Source organism: Vipera ursinii (genome assembly GCF_947247035.1).
Source record: "Vipera ursinii genome assembly, chromosome: 1".
NCBI lineage: Eukaryota > Metazoa > Chordata > Lepidosauria > Squamata > Viperidae > Vipera > Vipera ursinii.
In genome coordinates, this window is record NC_139512.1 from 97,359,724 (window position 1) to 97,374,048 (window position 14,325).

Below are 14,325 nucleotides of genomic sequence, written 5' to 3' on the forward strand. Positions count from 1 at the left end.
TTCCTCATCTACTTCCTCAGCTTATTTGTCTCCTCAGGCTCAATTAAGATGACAGCTGCTCCTGATTTTTACACAGTATGACTGAATAAAATAGCATCCCAAAAGAATCAACTCATTTATTGTATTTTGCTGGGCTGAATAGAGGCAGACTACTCTGACAGATCAATAGGCAGATGCTCTCGCTTGAAACAATACTGGCTGAAACAATATAGTTTCAGACAAGAGAAACTAAGATGATCCAAGGCCTGGAGACTAAAACATATGAAGAACGGCTGCAGGACTTGGGTTTGGCTAATCTAAAGAGAAGAAGAAACAGGGATGACATGGTAGCAGTATTCCAGTATTTGAAAGGCTGCCACAATGAAGAGGGGGTCAAATTATTCTCCAAAGCACCAGAGGGCAGGACAAGAAATAATGGTTGCAAACTGATCAAAGAGAGAAGCAACCTGGAATTAAGGAGAAAGTTCCTAACAGTGGGGACAATTAACCAGTTGGAACAGCTTGCCTTCAGAAATCTGGGCGCTCCATTACTGGAGTTTTTTAAGAAGAGACTGGACAATCACTTGTCTGAGATGGTATAGAATAGATTCTCCTGCTTGAGCAGGGGGCTGGACTAGAAGACCTCCAAGGTCCCTTCCAGCTCTATTCTATTCTATTCTATTCTATTCTATTCTATTCTATTCTATTCTATTCTATTCTATTCTATTCTATTCTATTCTATTCTATTCTATTCTATTCTATTCTATTCTATTCTATTCTATTCTATTCAGGAAGGGCTGATGACCAGTTATGAAGAAACATATCTTAAGCATGGATCTAGTTTCCACTTCAGGTATCCACTGACTGGGAGCCTACTTTCTGAAAATCTTTTTTTTTTATAACTATAAATCAGGATTTAGTGGAGATCACTGTATTTGAATGAATGGTATCAATTTTAGTTTGAAAAACGTGTAATTAGTTTTATTTAAATGTTGGATCTAGAACAAAAATGTACAAGCCAGGATCATCCGTCTGATTAAGCTCTTGGTTCTGGCAAGATTTCAGATAAAATTAAATTTGATTTAAAAGTAATTAAAGATTGCATTATGTAATTAGAGATTACATTTAATTAATTGTAATCTATTTATATGGCTATACCTCATACTTAATGACTCCCCCCTTTTAGCATTAAGCATTTAAATAGGCAGCAACTTTGGAGGGATTCTGAAGGCCTCAACAAACACTTCCAGTGGGCTCCAGATATCTTAACTGTGGAGTGACTTCAGGTGGCTATCAAGTCCTTTTATTCCCAGGAAACAAATAGATCAACCAGTACACATAATCAATATACATAACAAACTAAACTTACAGGTATCTATCTGCTGACTAACGTAATATAAATTACATTATATTATTGTATATTATTTTATTTTTCCTCTTGTTATTTTATTTTTTTACAGGGTGTTTTTTTTAATTGATGTAAGCTGCCTTGAGACCATGTGTGAGTAGGAGGCAATACAAATTTTCTAAATAAAATAAATAAATAAAATAACTTTAAGTAAAAACAATAATAATAGTATGACACAAAAGCAGCTGTTTGCATTTCAAAGTGGACATGATTCCTCTGTTGTAGATCAACTCTACAAACTGCCTTTGAGTAAGTGCAAAACTGGAAAGTATGACCAGCCTTCAATGATCTGCACAATGATCTTGCAGGGATATTCAAATAGATTTGCAATTAGCTGAGTGTATAATATTGCATCCTTGAGACTGGCTGTGCAATTTCCTCATGTTCAGACAAATAATGTTCTATTACTGTGTGTTAAAAAATGTAAATGATCCAAACTATTTTTGAGTTGCTGTATTTTCCCAAAAGGAAAAACAAAACAAAACCCACAGCAAATAATTAAAGCCTTACTAAATACTAAATACTTTAAATGATTTGGAAGTCGAATTGTTTTATTCAGCAATTCCTAATAGCTGTTCTTTACTGTAGTTCAGTATTTCTTAACCTTGGCAACTTTAAAATATATAGACTTTGACTCCCATAACTCCCTACTCAGCAGTTATGGGAGTTGGGGTCCACACATCTTAAAGCTGCTGAGGTTGAGAAATATTGCTCTAGTTTGTTGAGGTTAGTCCTATACTCTCTGTAAAGGTTACGCTATTTGTTTGCAAAGTTTAACTATTTCTGATTTTCAGTTTGTTTTTCTAAATATTTTATTTATTTGTTTATATCCCACCTTTTTATATATGAGGGACGTGGTGGCTCGGTGGGTTAGGACGCTGAGCTTGTTGATCAGAAGGTTGGCAGTTTGGTGGGTCGAATCCTGAGTGCCGCGTAACAGAGTGAGCGCCTGTTACTCGTCCCAGCTTCTGCCAACCTAGCAGTTCGAAAGCACGTAAAAATGCAAATAAAAAAATAGGGACCACTACGGTGGGAAGGTAACAGTGTTCCGTGCCCCTTTGGCGTCCAGTCATGCCGGCCACATGACCACGGAGACGTCCTCAGACAAGCGCTGGCTCTTCGGCTTTGAAACGGAGATGAGCACCGGCCCCTAGAGTTGGAAACGACTAGCATGCATGTGCGGGGGAACCTTTACCTTTACCTTTTATATATATATATGGTGGTGAAACATACATAATACTTTCCTCCTATTTTCCCCCACAAACAAAACTTGTGAAGTGGACTGGGCTGAGAGTGACTGCCTCAAAGTCACGCAGATGGTTTTAATGCCTAGTAAGGTGGGACAAGAACTCACAGACTCATGGTTTCTGGCCCAATGCCTTAACCAGTTGACCAAACTACTAATTTATTTCCATATTTCTTATTAGCTGATTATTTTCAGGGGAATGCCATAAGATGATTGACTCTGTCTTGTGAAGATAAAGCTGTTGAACTGTTAATTCATGCAGGTTTTAAAATAGCTTTTATAGAGATACACAACTAGATGTATTCCTCATCAAATTCAATTCTATAAAAAACTTTTTAGATAGTTTATTACCTCATGCAAACAGAAAGTCTTTAGATCAGCTTGTACAAATTCACTAAAAGATTTATTTGGGCTTTACTGCTTTTTCTTTCATTTTTAATTCCATCGTAAGTTCATTTTCCTTCATTTAAGCAGTATTCTGCCTAGCAATTTTCATGCTTTTTTCATTTTTAAATAATTAATTCATATCGTCTATTTTCCATCTTATTTAAATTTTGAATATCTTTTGTTTTGTTTCTTTAATGTCCTTAGATTTTTTCTTTTATTTTTCATTACTTAGTCATACTCTGCAGGTAAAGGTAATTTTATTTGTTTTTGCATTTTGCAACAGGCTTATGCCTATGCAATCAAGTTATCAATAATTTAATGCATTTCTTAGCAGCCATTTATAGTGCCTTTCCAGTATATGACTGCCATATATGATTATCATTATTGTGACTCCTTGGCTTCTGTTAAAATTAAGTGAAAACATCTCATGAAATTTTGGAGAGCACAGATTCATAATTCCTGCTCTGTTTTTCTTTCCAACTAGTCAAGGAATTTGGGCTTTTGTCTTGTTTATATTTTTACCTGAGTAAAATTCTTTGAAGTAAATGACTTTTATTTCTGATTAGGTTTGTATTTTTGTTAACACTGGTTTCTCCTGCATTCCAGGAATGAATCACAACATGGCAATAATTTTTATTTAATTTTATGCATGGATGTATAGAAACAAAATACACTCTCAGGAATGAAAAGTGTACCCATTTATTTTAGGCAAACATGCAAATTATATCTTGATTTTCTGGCAATATTTAATAGTAATTTATTATTGTTCAAATTCCTAATATACTACTGCTATTTCTCTGCATGCATTTACTAAAAATATTTCTTATGCCTTCATTATTAAATTCCCTGGCTTTTTTTGGAGGGGTGGGGAAGATATAAATTAAATATATAAATAAACAAATCCAGATTGGCTATCATTACACATTTTTATTACATCTCTGTACTTGCTTCTCATTTTATGGATAAAAAAAGATTGTTATTACAACCTGTCCAATTACTGAAGGTCTGTAGATCAACTACACAGTTACTTAGGGGAGGAAAACAGTAAATAAAATAGCTAAATAACTAGGAAAGACTTTTAAAACATGAAAGCCACTATCCAGTACAGCATGAACACATACTGTAAAATCAGAACTAAATATAAAAAAACCTGTATTTCATAATTCTGGTCTATATGTATTATTCGGGACAGCTGAAAAGAATTATAGCAATTGCAAAAGTTATTAAAATTTCCCAAGAGTTCCTGTATATTTGTATGGGCTCAATGAAGCCTACGGAAACCTAAAGGACACTCCATGCAGCAATGATAGCAAGAGGTGGAGACTATTGGCAGGCAAGTGTTGAGAAAAACCTGGTGACTCTGAAGCTCTCAGGTGAGACCACAGAGATGAGCAGGTTGTGTCTTCTCATAGCATGTCCCTCTGGGATGAGATATTGTCACTGTTCTCTATATTTTATGGCACCAAATGGAGGATTTAGCAAACTAATGGTAAAGATGTCCTTTAGGCTCAAATGTTCATTAAATTTGAAAGGGATTTCATACATGGTTGGATGGGTGACCTTATACATTGGATATATAAATAAATTTAATGATAAATGGGTAGGCTGTGCATCACATATTTTATGACTTACGTGTGCTTTGCAGATGCATAAAATGGGAATGGGATTTTATACCTGCTTCAAATGGGAAACAGCTTTCCTCACTGCATCTTAAGACTGCTAAATCAAGGACTGCTAAATTGAGGGTCTACTGCAATAGCTATTGAGTTGTTATGTTCAAGGTAACCATCTATTTCACTGACTTAATGAAACCATGTCTGTCTGACTTCTTTTTCTGTTATGCAAACTAATCTGCCATTTTCACAGTTCAGTTCCTTTCCCCATCACCCAAACAGTTATGATATTGTTTTTTAGAGCATGTGACCATCCAAACAGCCATTTCTTGTTCTTCTAAAAACCTAGTTCATCTATATTTCTGGACTTCAGTACAGTCATATTTTAAAATGTTTTTTTATTCATTAATATAACCGAGAGTTGGATAGCATACACATTTAATAAATCATCATTCTGTGTTTGCTACTATTTCATATTTTGAGTTTTCTGTGATTTGATGTTACCAATTATTGCCATTCATTGATCAACAAAAAATGGCATTTGGATTGCTTCTATAAGTGTTGCAACAGTGCTATCTCTTGCTTTTTAAAGTATCAACTACTTGGAGTCATTTAGACTCAGGCAATATTACATTTGTATTTGTGTTTGTGTGTGTGCATGCGTGTTAGTCACCTGTTCATAAATGGTGCCTTGAAACGTAAATAATGTTTTCAGGCATAGGGACGTAAGCTGAAGCAGAGTGTGAGGGCTTTGTGGATATAATCAGGTCGGTCCATTACGACCGTTGCTCTGCCTTTGTCAGCTGGGAGAATGATGATGGATGTGTCATCCTGTAATTGCTTTAGGGCTTCTTTTTCAGTAACTGATAATGTTTGGCAGCGTCTATGAGTCATAAGTAGGCTTGTGACGCGGTGCCTGATAGACCCCCTGGTCTCTTCATTAATATTCACTTGTTGGATAGCTGATTCAAAGGCTGCCACAAAGTCCACAGGGCGCACATCCATTAGGTTGTAACCTGCATCACGTTGTAACAATTCGAGTTGTTTGTAAGAAAGCGTCTTAGATGATAAATTGTGTACCAAATCATTCTTAGAACCAGGGTTGCTTATTGCACACAGGGACTGCATTTTGCGATGCAGGACCTCAGTCCTGAGTTGCTTGGACTTTTCTGTAGCTTTGCTAATATGGCAAGCGAGAAGCTGATAATGCTGGCCTGCAAGAATTGGTTGGCAACGTTCCTGGCATTCATGGGCTGCCATTGTCATAGTGTGGATCTTTCTAGGATGGTCATTAATCAATGCACGTGTAGTATGGCATTGGAATTGACGAATGGCAAGTCAGCACTCCATGGAATCCACAAGTGGTTTCTTCCAGAGCGACCATCTAACTTCATCAGACAACACAGCAGGCCAGGTGAACCTACCCGCCATGAATGTGAAAACGCCTTAACATCACGGATAACACTGCCTTATATCCATGGTGTATCTGAGGCCACAACACGCATACTAGCCCCTCACAAAGTCAGTGTTGCCCACAGACCTGATCAGACTTTACGAGCTTGTGTCTTGCGCCCTAAAGATCCACTCCCCAATGAAGAAAAATCCTTGGTCGTGTACAAGATGTCATGCCACAATTGCAATTGCAATTACATTGGGGAGACAGCAAAATGACTGAGGACTAGGGTGCATGAACACAAGCTTGCTATTAGAAGACAAGAACAACATTCACAGGTGTGGGCACACATGGCTACACACAACCACATCTTTAATCTAGCAGGGACCGAGGCAATTGTCAGTGACAACACTAAAGGCGGCCGCTTGTATTGTCCAACAAGTTCCATCTCTTTTGATGGGGGGGAGGTATTGCCCCCCTCAGAAAGGGCTCGCAACTTGGGTGTCCTCCTGGATTCATGGCTTAATTTGGAAGATCATCTAACGGCTGTGACCAGGGGGGCCTTCGCACAGGTTCGCCTAGTGCGCCAGTTGCACCCCTTTTTGGACCGAGATGCCCTATGCACGGTTACCCATGCCCTCGTCACTTCTCGCCTGGATTACTGCAATGCTCTTTATATGGGGCTGCCCTTGAAGAGCACCTGGAGGCTTCAAATGGTGCAAAATGCGGCCGTGTGGGTGCTTATGTGAGTATCTCGGTACTCCCATGTTACACCACTCCTGCGTGAGCTGCATTGGCTTCCGGTTACCCTCCAAGTGTGATTCAAGGTGCTGGTAATAACCTTTAAAGCCCTGCATGGCTTAGGTCCGGGGTACTTACGAGACCACCTGCTGCCATTGTCAACCTCCCATCGCCCGGTTCGCTCCCACAGAGTCGGCCTCCTCAGGGTTCTGTCGGCCAGGCAATGCCGGCTGGCGACCCCAAGGGGGAGAGCCTTCTCTGTGGGCGTGCCGACCCTCTGGAATTAACTGCCTCCGGAGCTGCAGATGGCCCCTGACCTTCGGTCCTTCCGCCGTGACCTGAAGACATGGTTGTTCCAAAAAGCGGGCCTGGACTGACTACAATTTTTAATTAGGCTTTTACTGGGTTAAATTGTTTTGTAATTTTGTATTTATTGTTTAATTCTCTTTTAAATTTTTTTACTCTATGTGTTTTTTTAATTTTTATTGTTGTGAGCCGCCCTGAGTCCTCAGGGAGAAGGGCGGCATATAAATTTAATAAAATGAAAAATGAAAATGATTACACCTGGGATTCAAGTATTTAAAATGATCAAAAATATATAAAAATATATAAATGCAGGCAGATATACTATAGTTTTGGTAACCATAGGCTAAGAATGCGCAACAAATACACAGAAATGCCTTGTTTATCCACCTGTTCATATTATAACTATGTGGAGTATACCACTTGGTCTTCTGCTGGTTAGTTGTTGTTGTCCATTGTTATCTTAACTACTTTGTTACTTTTTCCATTGATTATAATTTTTCTTTTGTCAGATTTTGCTGCATTCCTCCTTTAGATTCATGTTATTTGGGGATGGAGATAAAACTGTAGAGTAAAATGAAATTATAAATTGTGCACACAGCATGCATCACTACACCACATCTGTTCCTTTTTCTTACAGGTATGCTTTGTTCTTGAGAATCACGTTTCAGGAAAAGATGCACTACAGTGGTCCTAAGAATGTACTGGTTCATTTTTGCCGACATACTTGTCATAATTAGAAAAACCTCACTTGCTTTTGTCAGGAAAAACCTTCCATATTCTAGAAGAGTCAAACCGTTGTTCCATTTAGTTCTTCAGTACTGTGAACTGAACTATCAGCAGCTATCAAATTTTCACAGTGGATCACCTCCAACGGGAGAGGCCAGGATTTAAAGCTGGCATGTGACAAGCAAAAGCGTAACCATTTAACATTAACCATTTAAACTATTTTTCAAAGCACAAGAAGGCAAGAGAAGAAACAATTGATAGAGGCTAACCAAGGACAGAAGCAACCTAGAATTAAGGAGAAATTTCCTAACAGTGAGAAAAATTACCAGTTGAATGCCTTGCCTTAAGAAGTTGTGGTTGCTTCATCATCGGAGGCTTTTAAGAAGAGATTAGACAGCCACTTGTCCAGAATGGTATAGGATCTCTTCCTAGAGCAGGGGATTGGCCTAGAAGATCTCCAAAGTCTCTTCCAACTTTATTATTCTATATTCTGTAAGTGCCACCCTTCCCTTCATCCAGGAAATATTGATGTGGGCTTTCTTTTAGGAAGAACACTAACATCTGCAAGCTCCATCTTCTCCCATGGGAATGGGGAGAAATGAGCATTGTTGGGTGGGGTTTGGAGTTTAGTTTAGGCTTACCTGTTCTCATCTAAAGTATGTAACATTTACATTCCCTGCTTTTATGGTGCACAAATACCTTTGGAACTGCATGTCTGTTTTGGGAAAGGCACATTTTGTGTCACAACAACAGTAGCAACAACAGTGATGACGACGATGATAATGATGCCAGTTTTGGTGACTGAGCACCCTGCGCAATGTTCTCTACTAGACTGAGAAGCATGAATTTGAGAGGAATTGACCCTCCAATTCGTCTTTTTCTCAGAATAAACCATTGATTAAAAAACTCTTACCAGCAGAAGTTCAAGGGTACTAAGCAGAAGCTGCTATTAATCATGGACGTGGTCAAGGAAAACAAATCAATGCTTAATCCAGATTGGACAGAAGTTCACTTGCTCAGACAAAAAACAAATTTAACTATGCTTAATTGATTTGGGTAACTTTTCTTTTTGGAAGCAGAGTATAAAAATAATATATTAATAAAAATGTTACTTCATTTTCTACTTGATCCAACTTGCTATCCATCCTTAGACTTTGTTCTATCCCAATAAGGAACAGAGAGATTTTTTGCTACAGATTATTCTGCAGTGTATGCAGAAACTTTAATATCTATCAGTCATGGCCACCTGGAATCTGCTGGAGTGATTATGATACAAACTGTTGTAGATAAGTAAATAGTTTTTTTTAATCCCATTTATATCCCGCCCTTCTCCGAAGACTCAGGGCGGCTTACAATCTAAAGCACAATGTGCTTAGCAATAGTTCTTGCTGTCCCTGAATTATTCCCACCCAATATCATCTGTATGCTTTGGGAAGAAAGGGAATCTTCTCCAGAGAGTGCATAAATCAGTAACTGTGAAGATAGTTCATTCTTTAGCTCCTAACACTGAAAATCAGGGTGGAATAATGATTATCCATTTTGTTTTATATCTCCTATAGGGACGCGGTGGCTCAGTGGGTTAGGACGCTGAGCTTGTCGATCAGAAGATCAGCAGTTTGGCGGGTCGAATCCCGAGTGTCACGTAACAGAGTGAGCGCCTGTTACTCGTCCCAGCTTCTGCCAACCTAGCAGTTCGAAAGCACGTAAAAATGCAAGTAGAAAAATAGGGACCACTACGGTGGGAAGGTAACAGCGTTCCATGCACCTTTGGCGTCTAGTCATGCCGGCCACATGACCACAGAGACGTCCTCAGACAAGCGCTGGCTCTTTGGCTTTGAAACAGAGATGAGCACCGGCCCCTAGAGTTGGAAACGACTAGCACGCATGTGCGGGGTATATATGAAGCTTTTGATTTATATATAGAAATGGAATTGTAAGATATGGAGTAACCATGATACCTGAATCATAGTTGGAATGCATTTCAATCTTGAGACTAGTGGTAGCACAGCTTCTCAGTATTTGAGAGATCAGGAGCTAAAGAAATGGATTGTCAAGATCCCTTAAACTGATAGTTTTCCAGATATGGTTCATCCCACAATCCTTGCTAGATAATTTAGATTTCAGACGTAGCTTGCTTTTGGGTTAGCTTGGGAGAAGCTGTAATGAATGTTAATGTATTATAGCTAAAATATCTTCAAGTTGAAATACACAAAGTTGGGACTGCTTTTAAAGAGTTTTGAATGTTGATGTTATCTTGTTAAATATTTTATTATCCACTAGATGGCATCAAAGCTACAGAGAAAGGATTGAGCATGCCATTGAGATAATTCCTTTCATTGGATGGAGTGATACTTGAAATTGTATTACACACATACACATTGAGAAACACAATGGAGTGGGTGTATTGAAACACAGATGTTATTTTCAACATTTGGTGTCCTATCTGGAAAAATATACTCCTGGTAAGCAGAAATAGCTGTAATATACAAACTGTTATTTTTGTGTTCTGTCTCAAAAATGAATTTATTGGAAAACTGGAGTGGCTATGGTCTCTCTGCACGAAAAATACAATAGGATTTCCAACCAAAATATGTGTACATCACATCTAACTTCTTAGTAAGTTCTGGAAGAACCACATGCTCTTTTTCAATTCCCTCTGCCTCACAACCAAAGGACACAACTGCTCCCAATCCACCAAACAGGGTGGTGGTTTGAGCAAAACAGGAGGAAGATGCAGTGGATATCTTTGCCTATTTGAAAAATACTAAAGGTGGGATAGAAACAAACAAACAAACAAACAAATAAATAAATAAATAAATATATTCACTGCTACATTTAAAGATGCATATTATTGGCATTAAGTTACTGGTGGAAAATATTTTAAAAAGTGAGAAATCATAAAGCAGGGGAAAAAGATGGTAAAATGCTTGAAATGTTATAAGCATACTTGGTTTCTTGCTCCTGTTACAAATAAGGCCCTAACCCTGTTCACGTAACTGAAATTAGGTTATTGTGGGAGGGTGTTACATATTCACACACACAACAACCCCCTCACATTTATAAGGGATCCCCGGCAGCCGTTGACAGCCATCAAAAGGCTGCCGCGGCATTCCCCCCCACACACGCGGCTAGCGGCCGATTCTGACAGCTGTCAACTGCCGCGCATGCGCAGTACACTGACAGCTGTCAAACCGACCGACTCTGACAGCTGTCAAACTGCCGCGCATGCGCAGTACACTGACAGCTGTCAAACTTCAGAGAACTGCGCATGCGCAGCTCAGCCGGAGCTGTCAAAGCTGCCAGCTGGCCCCGGCAACAAGCCGCTACAGCCGCGCCTACCTTTAGCCGGTCTCCCTCTTATTGGGCGTCCTTGTTTGACGGGAGAACCCTGCTTGTTTATTGGTTCTTGATGTTGTTGTTGTTGTCCCTGTTCACTATAAATACGGGGGATTCCTGGCGTTGTTTCGCCCGGCACCTCTGCCCAATAAACGTATTGATTTTGGACCGTGCCTGCTGTCTCCTGTCGTCCCTCAAGACAATCCACCTGGCGACGAAGGTGGGATACGGGTCTGCTTGTTAGCTGAAGTCACTAGCTGAAGCCACAAGTGAAGGAGGGAAGCCGTCCCACCAGCTGACACCGCTGAAGTCACTTGCTGGTCGGGAGAGCCCTCCACGCACACCACCCTAAGCAGACCCGTGGTCCTGACAGTATGGCAAATCTTGGGCACGTCCGAGAATTCGATGTCTCCCAGCCTGAGGGCTGGGAATCGCATCTCGGGCAAGTGGAGGGGTACCTCCTCGTCAACAACATTGTCGAGGATTGCCCCAAAGCCGCGGCGCTCCTTTGCCTCAGCGGCCCGGCGGTCTATGATGTCGCCGTAGGGCTCTGCGACCCTGCTCCGGTGGCTTCTGTGCCATACGCCGAGCTGGTCGACCGCCTCAATCGTCATTTTGCACCGAGACGGTCCGAGTTGTACTGGTGCCTGAACTTCGCCCACCAGTACCAACGACCAGGCGAGCCGGCCAAATCATTCATAGCAACGGTCTGACAAGCGGCCCGATGCTGCCGTTTCCCGGACCTCGAGGACCGCATAAGGGACCAGGTCATCGTCGGTCTGAGAAACCTGAAGCTCCAGAAGAAGCTCGTCACTAAGCCGACGATGGACCTGGCCGAATTAACAATTGAAATTATGGCATATGAAGATAGCCATCGGGAAGATGTGCTGCCACCGGGGAATCCCTTCGCAGGGTCAGTCCACCACGACTGCCCTAGATATGCCGACTCAGGAACGGCCGAGCAGAAGACTGAAGTGGACGCCATCCATCCGAGACCCGCCAACCCCCAGGCTCTCCGAGAGGGTGACAAAAGACCAGATCGTCCGGCCGGAGGCCCAAGGGAGACCACCAACCGCTCCAAGTGCGCCAGCTGCAGTGGCAACCATGCCAGGGCATCATGCAAATTTCGAAATGCCAAGTGCCATGGCTGTGGCAAAACTGGCCACATTCGCTCCGCCTGCCGCAGCACCGGCCGTGAGACCCTTCACGACCTGGAGGCGGCCCCGGAAGGTAATATTCCCTTCCCCAAATTGCCAGGGAAGTCCCTATGGTCATCCGTTATGACCACTAGTACGGACCAGGGGCCCTTAACCACCAGCTTTATCCGCCCCAAAATTAAAATTCAGGTCAGGATTCAGGGAATCCCCTGCGAGATGGAGGTGGACTCTGGGTCCTCAGTCTCCATTCTGTCCTGGGACACACTACAAGGGATCGCGCGTCAGTGCAGACGCTGGTTCCCTATTACCCCCTCAAAAATTCTGCTAGCTGATTTCCAGGGCGCCCCTATCAAATTAAAAGGGGAAACGAGGCTCTCTATTAGCTATCAACATTTCCAGGGAGAATTAACAGCCCAGATCGCAACAGGTAAACGAGCCAGCCTCATTGGCCTCGACTGGTTCGAACCCCTGGGGATAAAAATTTCGGGCATGAACCACTTCCAGCCTCACCAATTACAAGCCGTCTGCCAACAATACGCAGACGTTTTTGACGGGTCGCTGGGGAAATTCCATGGCCCCCCCCATCGACCTAAAATTGAACCCAGAGGTCCTACCCATCAGGATTAAGGCAAGAAGAGTCCCTTTCGCTCTGAAATCCAAGATAGAAGCAGAGCTCGACAGGCTAATTGGACTGGGAGTCATAGAACCCACAGAAGGGGGCACTTGGGAAACCCCCATAGTCACCCCTGTCAAGCCTAACGGGGAGGTCCGCCTCTGCGCGGACTATAAAGCCACCCTGAATCGTGTTTTGAACCCCCACGCCTACCCAGTCCCAGCTGTCAGGGACGTGCTTTCTTCTATTCAGGCAGGCACCATATTTGCCAAATTAGACTTAGCCCATGCATTTTTGCAGCTGCCAGTTTCAGAGCAAACGGCCAATGCCCAAACCATAGTCACCCACCGCGGAGCGTTCAGGGTGAATCGCCTGCAGTTCGGGATCGCAGTAGCACCGGGAATATTCCAGGAAATCATGGAGCGAACCCTTAAAGGAATCCCCGGGGTCTGCCCCTACTTCGATGACGTGCTCATCGCAGGGGAATATGAGGAAATACTAGCTGACAGGCTGCGAGAGGTGCTTCAAAGATTTCGCACGGCCGGCCTCAAATTAAAAAAAGAAAAGTGTTCCATTGGAGTTCCTTCTACGGAATTTCTGGGGTACAAAATTGACGCTAATGGAATCCACCCCACGGATTCTAAGGTCAGAGCCATCAGGGCAGCACCACCTCCCAAAAATAAGGCAGAACTACAAGCCTTTTTGGGTCTCATAAACTTCTATCATGCCTTCCTTCCCCACAAAGCTTCTATAGCAGAGCCGCTCCACAGGCTATTAGACAAAGGAGCCCAGTGGCTCTGGACCCAAGCCCACGATGACAGTTTTAACAAATTAAAACAACTCCTTTCAAGCAAATCTACTGTCACCCACTACAAAGAGAAAATGCCCCTCTGTGTCGCTTGCAACGCCTCCCCCTATGGCATAGGCGCCGTCCTCAGCCACCTCCACAGCGATGGAACTCAATCCCCCATCGCATACTACTCCAGGACCTTGTCCAAAGCCGAGCGCAATTACGCACAAATTGACAAGGAGGCCCTAGCATTAGTGGCGAGCGTGAAGAAATTTCACGATTACTTATACGGTCGGCACTTCACAATTTTTACCGACCACAAACCCCTGCTAGGGCTCTTTACCTGGGACAAATTGACCCCGCAAATTTTATCCCCCAGAATGCTTCGCTGGACCACATTCCTAGCAGCATACTCTTTTAAAATTGAATACAAACCAGGCAAGGAAATGGGTCACGCAGACGGCCTTAGTAGACTGCCCCTGCCCAACTTCGACCCAGACCCCGCACCCGCCGGCCAACTCCTGGCTATCCAGGAATTGCCTGACCGCCCCATATCTGCAAAAGAAATAGCTACAGCAACCACCAAGGACAAAATCCTGGGAAGGGTTCTAACCTGGGTCTTAACCGGCT